The 21,555-nt window shown below is 36.4% G+C and overlaps 1 pseudogene; it reads right to left on the reverse strand.

Annotated features, from left to right (window-relative positions):
* Positions 1 to 19,104: 19,104 nt before the first annotated feature.
* Positions 19,105 to 19,208, reverse strand: LOC145252990 (U2 spliceosomal RNA; annotated as a pseudogene).
* Between the last annotated feature and the right edge of the window lie 2,347 nt (positions 19,209 to 21,555).

The raw sequence follows: 21,555 nt of genomic DNA on the forward strand, positions 1-21,555 counted from the left end.
TTAGTGTTTTTTTATTAATGTTAGTTTATATATAAATACATATATGTGTACACACATATATGCACACATATATATACATACATATAAATAAATCGTATATTAATTCTATGTGAGTAAATTAAGTAGTTATATATATATATATATATATATATATATATATATTTGTTGTTTTTTCAAACGATAAAGACAGTTAAATAGTGGCTCCATCTCGAAGCTCATTTTTATTTACTTAGAAAGTTTAATTATTTTTTATTACTTTTAAAACAGTAATCTACGTACACGCGTGTTTCAAAGTAACTACCTCTCATCAGCATAGCTTGACTCTTTCTAGGAATCGAACTCCAGACCATGTGTATCACAGTCCGGCGCGTTAACCGTTCCGCTACGAACTCCTAGATAATTTTTACTATTTATTTTTGTCGCTTATATGTTTAGATTTGTTGTTGTTTGTTTTTTTCAAATATTGGCTCATTTTTTATTTACTAGAAAGCCGCCCATAATTTATTTGGACGTATATAACACACACACACATATATATATAAACATATATATATAAATATATATATATATAAATATATATATATATGTAAATATATATATAGTTATGTGTGTATATATATATATATATATATGTGTGTGTGTGTGTGTGTGTATGTATTTGATGTATGTTTAACGAAAACTTGGGGCGCATCTCTCCCAGTAAATTAAACGCGCCCCAGATATCAACCTGGAAATTTCTATGTTTCGGCGCAGTACTTACAGCACCTAGCCTTCCCAAATGGTCACCCATCTGGTACTGGACAGGCTTATCGTCGCTTAACTTCGTGATTGTGCCGTATATAAGGGAATAAAAAAGAAGAAAAACTCTCCTGAGGTATGTTCTGTCTTGTGGCAGCCATTGCGCCGACAGAGATTAGCAGTGATATCAAAACGTGTGGTTGGTTCGACCTAAATCTTTAACACTATAAACAAATCATCTGTCTGCATTTTAGAGCAAATTAATTGTTGTGGCAGGACCTCATACGCAGGAAAAATTCGACGAGAGAGTCTATAAAAAATACAAAACAAAAATACGAAAGTATGGGTTAAAACAGAAAACTATCTTCACATAACACCAAAGATGGCGGAAGTGTGGAAGCATGGCTTTGGAATACTTTTTAGCCGAATTAACCAAGTAACCTTACACTGTCACTGATTAGGACTTCATATAAAGATAACAACTACACTATTGGTACATATACCGTTCCACACTTTAACTATTGGTGACGGGGCAGTATCTCAATTCTACGAGAGTTGTCTTGCTATAAGATAAGTGATATTATAGTAAGATACACATCAGTGTTATATGTTTACATTTAATAAAAAATGCCAAAGTCAGCACGTAGTAAAAAAGCTCAGAGAAATATAGACTATGAAAAAAACAAAGTCAAGGTATTATCTGAGCAAAAAGAATACTATCAGAAAAATGCTGAAATAATAAAAATTAAGTATCATGCAAATCCTGAGGCAAAGAAGGCTGCCTCACGTGCTGATTCAAAAGCACGGTATAACAGGGATCCCGAGGGGGAAAAAACTGCCTCACGTGCTCTTTATAACAAAGAACCAGAAAAAAAGAAGGCTGCCTCACGTGTTGACTCAAAAGCACGGTATAACAGGGATTCTGAGGAGAAAAAAGCTGCCTCACATGCTCTTTATAACAAAGAATCAGAAAAAAAGAAGGCTGCCTCACGTGCTCTTTATAACAAAGAACCAGAAAAAAAGAAGGCTGCCTCACGTGCTGACTCAAAAGCACGGTATAACAGGGATTCCGAGGGGAAAAAGCTGCCTCACGTGCTCTTTATAACAAAGAACCAGAAAAAAAAGAAGGCTGCCTCACGTGCTGACTCAAAAGCACGGTATAACAGGGATCCCAAGGGGGAAAAAGCTGCCTCATGCACAAACTATTATAAATATAAATATCAAAAACTGCCAAATCTTTGCCAAAACACCAAAGAATGAACCAAGAAAAATTTAATAGTGAAGGTATGAACATTTTAGAACTTTATAATACTCTAACTGTTTTATCAGAGAGGCGATAGCATTCTCTATGTAATATAGAACCGATGGAGGACCAAGAGGCAACCCCTAAGGCCCAAAACCTAAAGACCTAAAACGCAGCAGGAAGCGACCTGCTACTAATGCAATGAGCCGCCTCCTAAAAAAGACAATACTATCATGAATGTAAGTTTAAAAATAAGACTGTAAGTAAAAATACTAATTAACAAGAATAAAAAAGCATTGGAAATGCAAAAGGATATAGGGATGGTATGCCAAAAAGTATACAAACAAGATAGCTATGAATGGCTAGGCACATGGAAATAGAATTGCATCCAAAGTATAGCCCTATAGCTTTTTACAACCGTAATGATGGCACGGAATGAAGATTGGAGAAAAGCTATAGGGCTATACTTTGGATGCAATTCTATTTCCATGTGCCTAGCCATTCATAGCTATCTTGTTTGTATACTTTTTGGCATACCATCCCTATATCCTTTTGCATTTCCAATGCTTTTTTATTCTTGTATATATATATATATATATATATATATATATATATATATATATATATATATATATATATATATAAGAAGCATGTCAACAAGAGGGTGCAGCTTCTCACACTGCAAACAAAACGCTTGGTATGAGAGTCACTTTTTTGCTTTTTGGAGGAAGGAAGTCTTGCCTCCTTCATCTTCAGACTTAAACCCTCTAGAATTTCGTGTCTGATCAATCAAAGAGAAAAAGACCTGCGCCACAGCTAATGATAATAGGGAAGCTCTGAAGAAGTCCTTCGGACGAGAATGGGACAAAGTTCTCCTAGAAACCCTCCATGCTGCAGTAAAGAGCTTCAGAGGAAGACTTGAAAGAATAATTGTAGTTAAGGGCGGCCATATTGAAAAATAATACAGTAGAAATTTTAAATGAGGTACTACGGTATTGTGTGACGATTTTTTAAATGGTGTGAGAAAGTTAACCTGTGTCTACAGTTAAATAATGTTCTTTTAATAAAAGTTTACTTATTAATGGCGCTATGTTATAGAAACCACCACGTTATTTAATTCAAACACCCCCTGTAATAATTAACACACAATCTCAATCAATAAATTACATAAAAAACACTTATTTTATTTCTGTTACAAACTTATATTTGAATTTCAACAGATATGTCTTTTTCCCAATAAGAATATTAACTTGCGTTCATAGTTTTAAAATTACATTAACGACTATATGACGTCACTAAAATTTCTTCTCTTTAACAGCGCCAGTCCTCCCCCTCCTTTTTGAATTTCCAACGTCTTTTTTCCGTTTCTCTGAAATAGAACTGCGTCATAAATATTTTGTCCTGGTATTTTTTGTTTCTAAATCTCATTCATCCAGAGGAAGTCTCGAAATAAAGACAAAACGTTGATGAACACATAATACCGTTTGTTCCTTTTTATTTTCTCTACTTTGTCGGAATACTATTTCCATCATTTTCATCATATATATATATATATATATATATATATATATATATATATATATATATATATATATATATATAAGACAAAGAAAATTAAAACTGTAAGTTTTACTTTACAAACAAAATTTATTGTTCGACTGAATACTCCAAAAAACAATTTACAAAGTCCTTATTCCGCGTAGTTTCAAAGAATGCTATTCTTATTATTCTTCTCATCAGAGGACATAAAGAAATCAGCAAATTATATTTGTAGCAATGCTAGAATTTGCTAGTTAAGGCTTTAAGTGAAACCGCAGTTGCCTATTGAGCTTTTTTTAAATTCGGTTGGGATTACATTTTCTATATATAAATAATGTTATTTATATTTGTTTGAAGTTCACCATTGCGTATATCAGGTACGTACTACATTCCTTTGTTTACATTAATATATATATATATATATATATATATATATATATATATATGCGGGGGGGGGATTAATCACCGTGTTGACTGGGTGAGTCATGGCGAGAGGAGAAGAAAATCATTAGCTGTAAACTAAAATCATCTAATCGTTTTATCTAACAAAGGTAAGGGACACAGATCTAATTTGACAGATGAACCAATTTGATTTGTGCTCCAGAAAGGGAAATACATTTCAAAACTAAAACGAATAATAAAAAAAATAAAAATACGGACAACAAATAAACAAGTGGATACGTTCGCAACTTGTCGGATTTGTAGGCAAAGTTCAATAAAACTGAGCGCGTAATTAAAAATTAAGAGATAATGGCTTTTTCTCCTGATTCATTTTGTGAACGTAGCGACTGCTTGAGCCTTTGTGCGGTAATTGGTGCGCACGCGTATTGGCGATGATTCACGCATTTCTAGGTATACGTGAACAGTTGCGCGCACGTGTGGCCATGTAGTTCAAGTTGGGATACAAACGAACTCGAAGACTGATCTGATGAAGTTAGCGATAGTAACAGCAAATTCTTCGTTCGTTCGAATTAATCTACGTCCTCACACACACACACACACACACACACACACACACACACACACACACACACACACACACACATATATATATACACACACATTAGGGTAACAAGAAGGTTATTGCGAAATGTTTAATTTTATTTTCAAATGATACATTTTCGAATAAATTTTTGTTATAATACCTTTATTTTAATATATCATTTTTAAGAGCGTTTTTCGCTCTATCTAATCGTTTAAATTATAATCGTTTTAAAACAGTTATGTCTTCTTTTCAGAACGTTGAATACAAGATGGAGAGAAAAAAAAGCAAATTCGCACAATTTCCTTATTTCAATTCAAGCTAGGCCGAAAAGCTGCTGAAACAGCTCGCGATATCAACGAGGTGTTTCGCCCAGGAACCACTACTGAACGCACAGTTGAGTTGAGAAATTTGGTGGCGAAGATGAGAGAATATAAGTGTGAGGTTAGTGGTCGGCGGGCACCCCCAAAAGTCACCACAAAATTACCCCCCCTATATGTAAAACGATGTAACTTTATTATAAATTAATATTATCAATATAACTTTTGTACCATTTAAAAGAAGAAGGGCAAAATAAACCAGTAATAATTAAAAATAAAATGTTTCATCGTACAGAAATAATGAAATTGCGAGCCAAAAATCGTGTTTACATAATTGGTGCTTTAAAATAACGTTCAAATGTAGTAAGCATTTCGAACGTGAAAACATACCCGTGTTTAATAAATCTAGCAAAACTCAACTAATGGTCAGATTTTTGTGAAATTTTCGATACTTATCCATTTTAGAATAAGATTACATATAAAATACAGTTCCCGTAAAATATACGAGGTGAAATTTTTTTAGTGCGTGCCCCCCCCATATTTATGTTTTTGAAATTTGAACAAAATATATTTAAATCTATCGAAATTTCTATTTATTATAAAACATAAGAGTTCAAATAAGTAAAACATATTTATTTTTTTTTAATTAAATACACATATTGAACAAAAACTTACCTTAAAGTTGCAATTAAAAAAAAATGATATAAATTTTATATTATTATGTTTTTTTTAAATAGCGTTTTTTTAAATTAATATATACTATAATCAGTCGAATTGCCAAGAAAAAGAAACTTCCTAAAAATTAATTAATTTTTTAAACGATTAAAACGATTTAAATTCCATTATTTCAAAATGTTCCGTTACAACATATATTTTTAATTAATTGTTTTTAAAATTTTTTGTAAATATACAATTTTAATATAAACATGGCTCTTGTCAGCAATTTTATCGCCAGATTAAAACCGATTTGAAAATATTATTGCACAAATATTAAGCATTTTGTAGCCGCCCTCATATTTTGTTTGTCTCTTTTTACCGAATAAAATATGGATGCAAGTAGTTACCCAAAATAAACACTCGTAAAACCGTATTTGACATTTAATATACAAATGTTTATATTATTAATCATTACCCTGTGTAAATCTTAAAACCTAACAGAATTATAACAAAGATTAATTAATAATTGCAGTTTAAAGAAGATAAACAAAGGTTTTAAAATAACATTAAGTCGCTTCTGCTTTTCCATAGTTCGTATAGTTCACACAAATCTGACGTCACGGAATCATGTGTATCTTTTTCACATTCATTTGGAAATGCCTAGTGGTCGGTGATCGGATGTTTACAACGATTAATTAAGAGCCTTAGTGAAAGTCAATACATGCACAACTGTTTGAGAACTTGTTTCTGAATTAGGCGTAACATATACGACGATTTCCAAGCTAATGAAAGAAATTGGAAAAAAAAACTTGATAAATGGGAGCCTCTCGAATTGAACGCCAACCATTTTCCCTTCTTTTACGCAGCAACAGCGACCCGTTTTTAGAACGGGTTCTGACTTGTGATGAAAAGCGGAAGTTTTACAAAAACCGGCGACGTTCAGCTCAGTTGTTAGATGCCGAAGAAGCTCCATGACACTTCCCGAAGCTAGAGTTGCACCCAAAGAAGGTTATGCTGAGTGTTTGGTGGTTTGCGACCGGTCTCATCTATTACAGCTTTAATGCCCGACCGCACGTTGCTAAACCGACTCTGCATAGATTGAACGAATAGGGATAAGAAACACTGCCTCGCCCCCCATATCCCCAAACATCTCACCTACGGATTACCACTTTTTAAAGCATCTTGATAAATAATAAAAATAGTTCCGAATTTATTATTACAGTCCTAACTAAAGATATCGGGACGAACCCCCCTTTAGCCCATAATATATATAACATTTATATCGTATGTGTAAAATTCCCTGGGAAAGACAATGGAAGTTGCCCTGGATCGCCCAATAACCGTATGTGTTATTGATCTTTAGTTGACCTATGCGAAGGGAGCCCCCTTAAACTTCAAATACGTATATTCTAATTTGCTGAAATTTAAACCATAGATACTTTTACAGCATTTCATTTACTTCCGACTATATTAGATGACGAAACGGGAGAGAGGCATTGGTCCGTAAAACCAAAGAAAGTAATAGCACTTGACGGAGCATAATGAAAACGTACTTATCAGTGATTCTCGTTAAATTCTGCTGCTGCTGATGTGTAATAAATTGCGAACAGACGGGCTTACCTGACAAACGCTCGAGGTGTGCACTCTGCAAAGCGGGCACGTTGAAAGAAAAATGGCAAGATGGCGGCGGCCGGTTAATATTGCCAAGTAATCACGCAAAATCTCGTGTTCTCTCGCACACACGAGAGTTCAGCTTAGCATAAAAACGGGTCACTGTGAACAAGAAGGGAGAAGGAAAAATGTAGTCAAGACAAAGACGACGCTTATGACGACTGAGAAGAAAAAAGAAGAAAAAGAGCAAGAAGTAGAAGAGGAAGAAGAGAACGATACATGAGAAGACGACGTGTGTGCGGTTTTGAGTAAATCGAAACAGACAGAAAAAAAACTCTGATTACAGCTGATACTACTACTACTACTACTACTACTACTACTACTACTACTACTACTACTACTACTACTACTACCAGCGATACTGATATTTTTACTCTTATTCCCCCCAAATAAGCCTTATTCCCACCTGGAAGGGAAGGCTATTTGGTATCATGTCTAACAGGAGATTGTAAAGAGTTGATTAGTGATGTACCCTCGCAAATAGGCAAACAAATAAAACAGAAATAAAAATAAATAAAAATCCGGGTCGGCAGTTTTTTTTTTACAAAACGTTTTTATCGCCGTTACTTTCGGCACAACTTAAAACAAGTTTCTTGCTGCCACATGTTAATTTTATCCGGCTCGCGTTTTCATTTCTTCCAATTGCACGCCGGTACTAGCCAGCCACTTCTCACCTTCGCATTTACGCCTCCATTTTCTTTGACGTCGACTTTGCTTTTCTGTCGAGCACGTCTTGCATTTTTCTCTCCTTTCTTCTTCCTTCTTTTATTTTGTATATGCAGTTTTTCGACTACTGCTGCTAATCTCTTCAAATACTGGCCATCTTTCGCTGCTACTCATATTTTCCACCGCGCTCATACGCGCTCTGTTACAGTGAGATGTCTGTTCAAACTTCTGCATGTCAGTACAGTCACGCAAGCAGAAAACAGGGAGAGCATTCCAAAGTCTAGCAGTTCAAGGGAAGAAATTACTAGACTAGAAAACTTTCCGGCATCTATGAACCTCAATAGTAAAGTGGTGTGATTTTGCTGCTTGTTGGGTTGATAAGGAGTATATCGGTCGAAGGACACAATGCTACTTACACTACTCATATTGGCGGAGATTTTCGAGTATTCTAGATTAACGTTTTACGTCACTCTTCTATTTAATCTGTCACCCATTAGTTAGAAGTAAATGGTTTCAGCACTGAACGCGCAAATTGCATGGGCGGATCTTATGCCTGCTCCTCCTTTTTATTATTGTTCAAACTAGTTCGTACTTCTTTAAAAAATTCGCCCATGCATGGAGTATTTTTGTCACATCTGGGCGGGTGCACCTACCACTAGTCTCCCACTCTTGGATAGGATCCTAAAAAGAGTCTTCAATCTAATATATCCCACTTTGTAAACTAAGCTCCAGCTCCTGCCCCTGTCCCATCTCCCCGATGTTGCATCTCTGTGCCTGTTTTACAAATATTTGAATGAAATGATGAACTCGTTGCATTTCTACCCTCCCGACGTACTAATCCTCGACAAACCCGCTAAGCAACAAAATCTCACCCCTTCACTATTGAGGTCCCTAAATGACAGAAAGCTTTCCAGTCTAATCGTTTCTTCCCTCGAACAGCTCGACTTTGAAATACTCTTGTCAGAGTTTGTACGACATTTCACACTCCGACTAATTCATGATCTCGACTGAATTTTTGCCCCCCTCGACTTTATTTTTTTATGTCTTGGGGGGAGGGGAGGAAGGGCGAAATCTCATTGATATGTAAATTAATGCATATCAAACTACATCCTACATGCGAGATGATCCCGAAAAACCATCTCACATAACCCCGTGCCCAAATCGGTAATCACATTAACTTAAAACACCGCTAGACACGACGAGCCTCTCAAACACTACTTGAGTTTACTAGCTTCTCAAACACTGCTAGACTTTACTGGCTTTACCAGTTTGGTATGCAAATCAATGTAAAGACTGCTAGACTTTACTAGCCACACAAAAACCGCTAGAAAATACTAGCTTCTCAAACACTGCTTGACTTTACTGGCTTTCCCAGTTTGGTATGCAAATCAATGTAAAGACTGCTAGACTTTACTAGCCTCTCAAAAAACCGCTAGAAAATACTAGCTTCTCAAACACTGCTAGACTTTACTGGCTTTACCAGTTTGGTATGCAAATCAATGTAAAGACTGCTAGACTTTACTAGCCACACAAAAACCGCTAGAAAATACTAGCTTCTCAAACACTGCTAGACTTTACTGGCTTTACCAGTTTGGTATGCAAATCAATGTAAAGACTGCTAGACTTTACTAGCCTCTCAAAAAACCGCTAGAAAATACTAGCTTCTCAAACACTGCTAGACTTTACTGGCTTTACCAGTTTGGTATGCAAATCAATGTAAAGACTGCTAGACTTTACTAGCCACACAAAAACCGCTAGAAAATACTAGCTTCTCAAACACTGCTAGACTTTACTGGCTTTACCAGTTTGGTATGCAAATCAATGTAAAGACTGCTAGACTTTACTAGCCTCTCCAAAAACCGCTAGATAATACTAGCTTCTCAAACACTGCTAGACTTTACTGGCTTTACCAGTTTTGTATGCAAATCAATGTAAAGACTGCTAGACTTTACTAGCCTCTCAAAAAACCGCTAGAAAATACTAGCTTCTCAAACACTGCTAGACTTTACTGGCTTTACCAGTTTGGTATGCAAATCAATGTAAAGACTGCTAGACTTTACTAGCCACACAAAAACCGCTAGAAAATACTAGCTTCTCAAACACTGCTAGACTTTACTGGCTTTACCAGTTTGGTATGCAAATCAATGTAAAGACTGCTAGACTTTACTAGCCACACAAAAACCGCTAGAAAATACTAGCTTCTCAAACACTGCTAGACTTTTCTGGCTTTACCAGTTTGGTATGCAAATCAATGTAAAGACTGCTAGACTTTACTAGCCACACAAAAACCGCTAGAAAATACTAGCTTCTCAAACACTGCTAGACTTTACTGGCTTTACCAGTTTGGTATGCAAATCAATGTAAAGACTGCTAGACTTTACTAGCCACACAAAAACCGCTAGAAAATACTACCTTCTCAAACACTGCTAGACTTTACTGGCTTTACCAGTTTGGTATGCAAATCAATGTAAAGAGTGCTAGACTTTACTAGCCACACAAAAACCGCTAGAAAATACTAGCTTCTCAAACACTGCTAGACTTTACTGGCTTTACCAGTTTGGTATGCAAATCAATGTAAAGACTGCTAGACTTTACTAGCCACACAAAAACCGCTAGAAAATACTAGCTTCTCAAACACTGCTAGACTTTACTGGCTTTACCAGTTTGGTATGCAAATCAATGTAAAGACTGCTAGACTTTACTAGCCACACAAAAACCGCTAGAAAATACTAGCTTCTCAAACACTGCTAGACTTTAATGGCTTTACCAGTTTGGTATGCAAATCAATGTAAAGACTGCTAGACTTTACTAGCCTTTCAAAAAACCGCTAGAAAATACTAGCTTCTCAAACACTGCTTGACTTTACTGGCTTTCCCAGTTTGGTATGCAAATCAATGTAAAGACTGCTAGATTTTTCTAGCCTCTCAAAAAACCGCTAGAAAATACTAGCTTCTCAAACACTGCTAGACTTTTCTGGCTTTACCAGTTTGGTATGCAAATCAATGTAAAGACTGCTAGACTTTACTAGCCACACAAAAACCGCTAGAAAATACTAGCTTCTCAAACCCTGCTAGACTTTACTGGCTTTACCAGTTTGGTATGCAAATCAATGTAAAGACTGCTAGACTTTACTAGCCACACAAAAACCGCTAGAAAATACTAGCTTCTCAAACACTGCTAGACTTTACTGGCTTTACCAGTTTGGTATGCAAATCAATGTAAAGACTGCTAGACTTTACTAGCCTCTCCAAAAACCGCTAGAAAATACTAGCTTCTCAAACACTGCTAGACTTTACTGGCTTTACCAGTTTGGTATGCAGATCAATGTAAAGACTGCTAGACTTTACTAGCCTCTCAAAAAACCGCTAGAAAATACTAGCTTCTCAAACACTGCTAGACTTTACTGGCTTTACCAGTTTGGTATGCAAATCAATGTAAAGACTGCTAGACTTTACTAGCCACACAAAAACCGCTAGAAAATACTAGCTTCTCAAACCCTGCTAGACATTACTGGCTTTACCAGTTTGGTATGCAAATCAATGTAAAGACTGCTAGACTTTACTAGCCTCTCAAAAAACCGCTAGAAAATACTAGCTTCTCAAACACTGCTAGACTTTACTGGCTTTACCAGTTTGGTATGCAAATCAATGTAAAGACTGCTAGATTTTACTAGCCTCTCAAAAAACCGCTAGAAAATACTAGCTTCTCAAACACTGCTAGACTTTACTGGCTTTACCAGTTTGGTATGCAAATCAATGTAAAGACTGCTAGACTTTACTAGCCACACAAAAACCGCTAGAAAATACTAGCTTCTCAAACACTGCTAGACTTTACTGGCTTTACCAGTTTGGTATGCAAATCAATGTAAAGACTGCTAGACTTTACTAGCCACACAAAAACGGCTAGAAAATACTAGCTTCTCAAACACTGCTAGACTTTACTGGCTTTACCAGTTTGGTATGCAAATCAATGTAAAGACTGCTAGACTTTACTAGCCACACAAAAACCGCTAGAAAATACTAGCTTCTCAAACACTGCTAGACTTTACTGGCTTTACCAGTTTGGTATGCAAATCAATGTAAAGACTGCTAGACTTTACTAGCCTCTCAAAAAACCGCTAGAAAATACTAGCTTCTCAAACACTGCTAGACTTTACTGGCTTTACCAGTTTGGTATGCAAATCAATGTAAAGACTGCTAGACTTTACTAGCCACACAAAAACCGCTAGAAAATACTAGCTTCTCAAACACTGCTAGACTTTACTGGCTTTACCAGTTTGGTATGCAAATCAATGTAAAGACTGCTAGACTTTACTAGCCTCTCCAAAAACCGCTAGATAATACTAGCTTCTCAAACACTGCTAGACTTTACTGGCTTTACCAGTTTTGTATGCAAATCAATGTAAAGACTGCTAGACTTTACTAGCCTCTCAAAAAACCGCTAGAAAATACTAGCTTCTCAAACACTGCTAGACTTTACTGGCTTTACCAGTTTGGTATGCAAATCAATGTAAAGACTGCTAGACTTTACTAGCCACACAAAAACCGCTAGAAAATACTAGCTTCTCAAACACTGCTAGACTTTACTGGCTTTACCAGTTTGGTATGCAAATCAATGTAAAGACTGCTAGACTTTACTAGCCACACAAAAACCGCTAGAAAATACTAGCTTCTCAAACACTGCTAGACTTTACTGGCTTTACCAGTTTGGTATGCAAATCAATGTAAAGACTGCTAGACTTTAATAGCCACACAAAAACCGCTAGAAAATACTAGCTTCTCAAACACTGCTTGACTTTACTGGCTTTCCCAGTTTGGTATGCAAATCAATGTAAAGACTGCTAGACTTTACTAGCCTCTCAAAAAACCGCTAGAAAATACTAGCTTCTCAAACACTGCTAGACTTTACTGGCTTTACCAGTTTGGTATGCAAATCAATGTAAAGACTGCTAGACTTTACTAGCCTCTCAAAAACCGCTAGAAAATACTAGCTTCTCAAACACTGCTAGATTTTACTAGCTTTATCAGTTTGATATGCAACTCAATTCACTAAACGTGCAAACTAAATGGGCGGATCTCTCGAATGCATTCACTTGTTTTAAGAATTAAAAACCTTGTAATATTCGGACAACAGCCATTCTATCCCAATGGCGACGAAGTTTTTCAGTTTTATTTTTAGTTTTATTGCTTTTCTGGTGTGCGAAATTAAAGTCATTTTTCGATTGGTTTTAAAATGTTATTAAGCTGAATTTCGTTTTTCGTTTTTTTTTTTCTAATTGATGTTTTGTTGCGTGTTTTGTAATCCGGCTCATGAAGAAAATCTCGCTTTAATTGAAAACAAAATTTTAAAAAAATATATAAAAAGAAAATGGCTGAAACTTTTTTTATTGGTTAAATTTACACTCGAATTAATTAAATAAAAAATATGATCAACCCCGTTGGCCAGATGAACCAGGGGCGAACAAGAGGACAGTAGTCCAGAAATGGGTTTGGAATGCGGCAGATTCCAACGCTTTCTTGCAAACAAAACAGAATAAGAGACAGAAATCAAATACACAAATCCGTTGCAAATCCGTAATGCAAATAATAGAAATAGATTAACAAAATTAATGGCGTTAAAAATGTTTATTAATAACAGGATGAAAAATATAACACTACCACAATTACTAAAATTATTGACCAATTAAATTTTTCCTTCAGTCTCGAGAGGACAAGCCCTGCTAAGTCAATAGCGAAATAATTGAAGCTGAATAACCATTTTACAAACAGATATCATTCATATGGTTATAGTTTAGAGGGGACATCCTGACGATTAGCTATCGCTGTAATTTTGTACTGGTCACTACATTCGGTTCCGGAGAATATGGATGTCACATTTACTTTAAATCACCCATGAGATTTTCAATAGATTGTTTGCCCAGGCAATTCATGTTTTTTTATTGTGTTATTTTATATATATACAGGGTGGTCGCTAGAAAAGCAGGAAATTTGAAGGTCAGCTTAGATCATAAATAAAATGCGTGATTGTAAAAATTATTCTTTGTAGTCGTTGTTTGACAAATTTCCCGACCACCATATATATATATATATATATATATATATATATATATATATATATATATATATATATATATGTGTGTGTGTGTGTGTGCGTATGTGTGTATGTATGTGTGTGTGGACTATTATTACTACTGTACTCATCTACTTACTTTTTTTTACTAACATTTGGTTACTTACTTAATCCCCACATTTATGTTATGTGTAGGTATGTGTGTATATATTTATGCATATATATGTATGTATATATATATGTATATATTTGGATTGTGCATCGGTGTGTACGTGTGTATATGTATATGTCTGTATGTGTGTGTATGTATATGCATGAGTTTGTGTATGTAGGTGTTATGTATATGTATGTCTGTGTTCTTGTGTAAATATGTATATGTATATGCGCGTGTATGTGAACTAGTCACATTTTACTGCGGTCCTAACATCTATCTGCGGTCCTGGTCTATTTGCCATTTTGAATATATTTTTGTTTTCTTTTTGAAAAGGGGAGGTTTTCTCCCGAAATTAATCAAAGTTACATACCACCAACGGACCTTATATACACCGGACATACCAAGAACTTAGTTGCAAATTAATTATATAACGAGGCTAGGAATGATAGATGGATAAAAAGTTAGACATTTCTCTACTTGAACATACCTGTTTATTTTTTTGTTTTTCTTTACTTTACTCTCATGATTCCGGTCCTTTCCGCATTGCGTTTGGCTTTTAAAACTTCCATATATTCCTTTACCAGCAATGCTTCAAGCAAACTATATTCCTTTACTAGCAAACTACCATTTATATATATATATATATATATATATATATATATATATATATATATATATATATATATAAATATGATACATCTAACCATAAATATTTAGTACCTCCAACTAAAGTAATAAACCAGGTAATTACTCCGAAAACACCATCCTAGACTCCCACTTTTTTATATCTAAACTTAACGTAACTATTAAGACTCCTGAGTCATTATGATTTTACCCTTACTTTCATATGCACCAACCCTTCAAGCGAATGAAGATGACATCTTGTGTTTCTATGTGTCTCTGCGCTCTGTTATTGCATCTACACCAATTAATGAAAAACTTATTCTCGGTGATTTCAATGCCCGTGTTGGGAAGGACTATGAGACCTGGAGTCCTCTTGGCCGCTATAGTATCGGTACCATGAATGCTAATGGCCTTAAGCTACTAGAGCTGTTTTCAAAATTTAATCTCTCGCCGTAAACTGAAGCACAAAGCCATTTGGGTACACCCACGTTCAAAGCATGGTCACCTAATTGACTTCATCATAACTCGAAAACGTGACCTTCGAGATGCATATACTGTTGGTGTGATGCACAGTGCTGAATGTGACACCGATTACAAGTTGGTGAGAGGAAAGTTTAATTTACGAATCCGTCAGAAAGTTCGTCATAGTGGTGTTCAGGTGCCTAGCTCTATTGATGTTGCCAAGTTAAAGTTACCTGAAGTTCAAAAGAGTATGGCGGAAAATCTCGATAATCTTGCATTTGATAGTACATTGGTGAATTTTAAGACTCAGGTTTATTCTGCTGGTGCTGAAGTTCTTGGTTTCAAGAGGGATAAGAACAAGAACCGGCTTGACGACAACAATCTTGAAATTAATCAGTTGCTAATGAATAAACAGACAATTTATGAATTTTTACTTCGTGAAGATCATTCTGATCATACAACTAATTTGCGACAATACAACATTGCAACGTGAGCTAAGAAAAATGAAAAACCAATGGTGGATGAATATAACAGAGCAGATCCAAAAGGCGTTTGACACAAAAAATTCGAAGGAATTTTATGGACTCCTTCAACAATTATTTGGTCCTCCTACATCTTCAATATCTCCCCTGATGTTAAAAGTTGGTTCTGTTGTCATTAAGGATCCAGAAAATATCTTTTAAAGATGGCAGGAGCACTTTACTGATGTGTTTCACAATCCCTCAGCAGTAGATGCTGATGCAATTGAAAACCTAGCACAATGTGATATCATATTCAGAATGGATCGTTTGCCTAATCTGGTTGAGGTGCAGTTGGCTATCGTACAAATCAGCAGTGGCAAGGCACCTGTTTTGGATCGGGTTCCGGCGGAACCTCTTAAGATTGGGGGTTGTGAATATTGCTAATGCTATCCTTGGTTTTGTTGAGGAAATCTGTGAAGGTGCTCCTGTTCCACAGGATTGGATTGATGATGTCTTGGCGACCCTGTTTAAAGAAAAGGGACAGAAAAATGTTTGTAACCACTACCGTAGGCTTATGTTTTTGGAAGCTGCTGGGAAAGTTCTCGCACGACTTCTATTAAACAGCTTACTGAAAGATGTTTGTCCTAATGCTATTTCAGAGCCACAAAGTGGCTTTAGGTCTGGCAGAGGAACTATAGAGATAATTTTTTCAGCCCGGCGAGTCGAGGATGCATTGAACAACATATACCACTGTATCAAGCATTTGACATCGTCAACAGGGATGCTCTGGTTAATCTTAGAGAAAGTAGGGTGTCCTCTAACCTTTGTTAGAATATTCAAGAAAGTGCACAGGGAAATGAAAGCTCGAGTCTCGTCTAACGGAAAATTGTCTCATGAAATCCCAGTTGACAATGGTGTCAAACAAGGTGATATTCTTGCCCCTACTCTTTTCTCTATACATTTTGCTGCTCTACTTGCTCATGCGTTTCGAGGTTACGATAGGGGTGTCATGTTAAAGTTTCGAACCACAGGTCGCATTTTTAATCTTAGAAAATTTAATGCCAGAACCAAGCTACATCATGTCTTGGTCAAGGAGTTACTGTATGCAGACGATGCTTATTTTTTGTCGCACACTGAGACTGATATGCAGTATATAATGGATAGATTAGCTGACTCATGCACTGCCTGTAGTCTGAGGATCAGTCTGTCTAAAACAAATGTGATGTTCACTCCTGAACCGGGACAGTCATACGTGGAGCCGAACATCATGGTCTGTGGTGCTGGAGTAGTTGATTCATTTTTGTACCTTGGTAGTTCTCTGTCATGGGATGGCTGTCTCGACACTGAAATCCACAAGCGAATCCAGAAGGCATCTGTAGCTTTTGGAAGGTTGCAGAAGAGAGTGTCGTCTGATCGTGGCATCACACTCAGGACTAAGATCTGAGTTTTAAAGACCTGTGTGCTAACCACACTGTTGTATTCATCGGAGACATGGACATTGCATCAAAGGCACATTAAATGGCTTGACGGATTTCACCAAAAATACTTGAGACGTATCTTAAACATCAAGTGGCAAGCACAAATACCCGATACTGAAGTCCTTGTGAGAGCATGTTGCTCTAGTGTTGAGACCCTTGTAATCAGATCTCACATGCGTTGGGTGGGCCACTTGGTTCGAATGCAAGATTGTAGGCTGCTAAAACAAATTTTTTACGGGGAGCTGGAAAATGGCAAGCGCCCTCAACACAAACTTAGGAAGAGGTTCAGGGACTCTACAAAGAATAATTTGAAAGTCTTACAAATCGACATCGACACATGGGAAGAACTTACTCTGCAAAGACCGAAGTGGCGAAAGCTTGAACGTGAAAATTGTGATGCTCTAGAGAAAAGAAAGCAGGCCCACAGCAATCTGAAGCAAGAGCTTCACAAATGCTTAATTGAGCTGGAAATGCGGCACTTGTGAATGAGTGCTTTTGTCAAAAGCTGACCACGTCAACCACCTCAAGTCGCACAAAACTCCTGTTCAGGTCAACTTTGCACCTATTAATCCGAACCAAACGACCTGTTAAATATGCAGCAAAATTTGCAAGTCTATTGCTGGTTTGAGGAGATATGTGATTGTTCATAGGAATACCATTCAACCGCCAGAGGAAATTGACTCGATGGAAATTGCTCAATTTTTGTGTCACATCTGATTCAAGATGTGCAAATCTGCGGTGGGAGTGCAGAGTCATCTGAGATGGCATGGACGACAAGATTGGGAGAACTCAATGTGACGGCGATTATCTGGAAAGATCCGCAATCATATATATATATATATATATATATATATATATATATATATACATATATATATGTATATATATATATATATATATATATATATATATATATATATATATATATATACAGGGTGTCCGTAAAGTTACTATACAGTCTTACAAGTTACTATACAGACACGCTGTAATATATTAACAGTACAGTTATTGTATTAAAATATTTATTTGTAACAAAAGAAATAAAAAGACATAACACCTTTATGTTTATAAAAATCTCAGAAAATACACTATTAATACAAATATAATACAATAAAACAATAAGACTGTATAGTAACTTTACGGACATCCTGTTATATATATATATATATATATATATATATATATATATATATATATATATATAATACTTTAATAATTTACATTTGATGATGCGAAATGGTTAAATTTCAAATCTAGAATTTTTATTATATGCAAGACAAACAATACATTTCAATAAGTATATCTCCTAAACCTATAGGTTTTCGATGTTTACCATATTCTCAGAGGAGAAAATATTACGAAATATTATAACGGTTTATACCTAATTTGCTAAAATCATAATTAAATGTTTTGAAAACTTTTATGAACTTCAATATCCTTTTCATTTTGAACCAATATATAATTTCCTTTACTCTATGATTTAAATTATCCTGGAGATGACCTTAAACTATATCCGATGGTGAGACCTCAGCTTGTAGGCATTGAGGAGTGTGGAGCCACCATTTAATTGCCATTGTTCTCAGGTCCACTCTGACTCGGAGTGGTAGTACCTGTTAGGGTCCCAACTATGGGTTAAATAGAAACCGACTTGACAAAAACAAAAAATATATTCTATTAAAAAGATTTCTTCAAAATCACTGGATTCGGCATTAAATACCCCGAAAAGGGTTGATATGCCGTAAAACAAAAACGATAGTCATTAGTCGCGTGCTCTCGTGTAATGAACGAATGCGTGAATGTAGGATTGACATGAAATTCTTAAAGATAAACTAAAATGACCGAAAAATGGGCTGAAATAACTTAAATAAATAAAAATTAAATGACTTAGAATGACTTTAATGAACTTTAGGATGAATTGAATGAAGTTAAGAATGACTTGAATGCTTAAAAAATAACTGGAATCCTTCAAAAACAACTTCAACAATCTGGAGAATGACTGGTTGTAAAGTGGGTAATCATTTTACATTAAATTAATACAGAATAGGGTTCCCCCACTTTATATCACAAAGTTACAAACATAAATACAGCATGTAGTAAGAACAGATACTACACTTCGATCTTGGCCAAAAGGCCAAGAAAAGGGTATTTATTTGCTCCCCCACCGAGCAAATTACGCACAAGCCCGATTTTTTAATGTGAGGAGTGAAGGGGAAATGGGGGCCAACTCCCCGGAGAGTAGGGGAGCTGGATACTGACAATTGGTATGAAGGGTTGCCCCTACATTGACCAAGGTCTTATATGTGGGTTGGCATTTATTTGCTCCCCCACCGAGCGAACTAGGCACATGGCCTATTTTTAATGTAGGGAGTGAAGCGGAAATGGGGCCGACTCCCCGGGGAGTAGGGGAGCTGGACAGTGACAATTGGTATGAAGGGTTACCCCTACATTGACCAAGGTCTTATATGTAGGATTTCCCCCACATATGTTCTTTGCTTGCAGTATCTGCGGAACAGATACGGGTATTTATTTGCCCCCCCCCTCCACCGTGCAAATTAGGCACAAGGCCGATTTTTTAGGTGAGGAGTGAAAGGGAAATGGGGACCAACTCCCCAGGGAGTAGGGGAGCTGGATAGTAACAATTGGTATGGATGGTTGCCCCTACATTGACCAAGGTCTTATATGTGGGGTTGCAGTATCTGCCTGAAAATATACTACAGTTTGATCTTGGCCAAAAGGCCAAGAAAAGGGTATTTATTTGCTCCCACGCCGAGCAAGGCCGATTTTTAATGTGAGGAGTGAAGAGAAAATGGGGACCAACTCCCTGTTGAGTAGGGGAGGTGGATAGTGACAATTTTTATGAAGGGTTGGTATTTATTTGCTCCCACACCGAGCAAATTAGGCGTAAGACCGATTTTGAATGTGGAGAGAGAGACTTGGCCAAATGTCCGAGAAAACCTTCAAAAGCTAAGAACAGCATCTATTAACAACAGACCTATGATCTTAACCAAAAAGGCCAAGCACAAAAGTGTTACGGACAGATTGACCGATAGAGCGATGGACCGACAGAGTGACTTATAGAGTCAGTTGCACGAGACTAAAAACTTCCAAAACACACACACACACACACACACACACACACACACACACACACATATATATTTATATATATATGTGTGTGTGTGTGTGTTTTCAACTAATTTTATTACTTCATTATTATTTTTACGCAATTTTACCAAGAAACATCACCGACCAACGATTAACTGATGCGAACTGTACATCTTTCTTTTCTTTTTTCATGATAGGAAGAAGGTCTACGACGTCACCTGACTTCTTCCCAATCTCCATCCAGTACTGATTACGTTCGGGACAGAGGGGAAATCAAAAATAGCCGTAATTTTTAATAAAAAGAAGAATAGTGTAATTCTCGAGCTTTTTAAAGACTTGGTATTTGCTCTACTTAGGCTTGAGAGTCTAGTTCACCTAATTATTTTAGTATATCTAGGGCGAGGAAAGACATAATCATATCTGTTAAAAGGGTTGTAGAGAGGATGTCGTAAGAGTCATTGTTATAACCAAGCTTTTATCACATAGTATACTGTACCAGAGTAGCACATCCTATTCGAACGTAACCGGTTCCCTCCAAAGGAGGAAGTTTCGTGGGAATATCAAAATCATAAGCGAGGTCCTGATATATCGAACGTCTGGTATTCTCCAGTGGCCACCCATTTAGTCTTTACACAACTCAATGTTGCTTAACTTCGGTGATCTTACAAGAATCGGAGTGTGGACAGGATTATGTTGTAGATGCGCGTTGTATACCCCAAACAGTCATACATAACCACGTTTTACATTACGTGTTTTTTTTATTGTGTCAAGATTATGCATTTAAAGATAATGTACGCTTCGTTCACTTTCATCACATCATCATAAATGTACCGGGGTGAAGAGAAGTGAAGAAAAAAATGGGGAGTCAGCTGACCGGTTTCGCCCTCGCTTTATCAACTATTATTAACGCCACAAACATTGTCTTCAGAATACTATGTTTGTCCGTCACCCACTATTGCATAGCGAATGAATCTTTGATATGTAGATATATGCGCGTCATTCTTAATAAAAAACGTCTGGTGTTGATAAGAGTAGCAGCGAGTACAGCTTTGTCTCGTCTCTCTCTTTCTCTCTCTCTCTCCCTCTCTCTCTCTTAAGGATCGTCTGTCCCTTTCTTTCTTCTTTTTTCATAGCCGCGTTTTTTAAAATCATTTTCACCCCAAACAAAGCATATTTCCACAGACATAAGTTGATAAAACTTGGAATTATGTCTAACAAGGAATTGTGAGAAGTATAGCAGCGAGATGTCTGTTCACATTACATTTAAATTTCTACGCGTCAGTACAGTTAGGGAAAGAGGAAACGGGAACACCAAAGTCTAGCAGTCCAAGGGAAGAAACTATAAGAGTAGAAAGCGTCTCGGCATTTAAGCACCTTAACAGTGAA

This window comes from Euprymna scolopes, chromosome 29 (assembly GCF_053919585.1).
Source record: "Euprymna scolopes isolate OS-2025 chromosome 29, ASM5391958v1, whole genome shotgun sequence".
Taxonomy (NCBI): Eukaryota; Metazoa; Mollusca; class Cephalopoda; order Sepiida; family Sepiolidae; genus Euprymna; species Euprymna scolopes.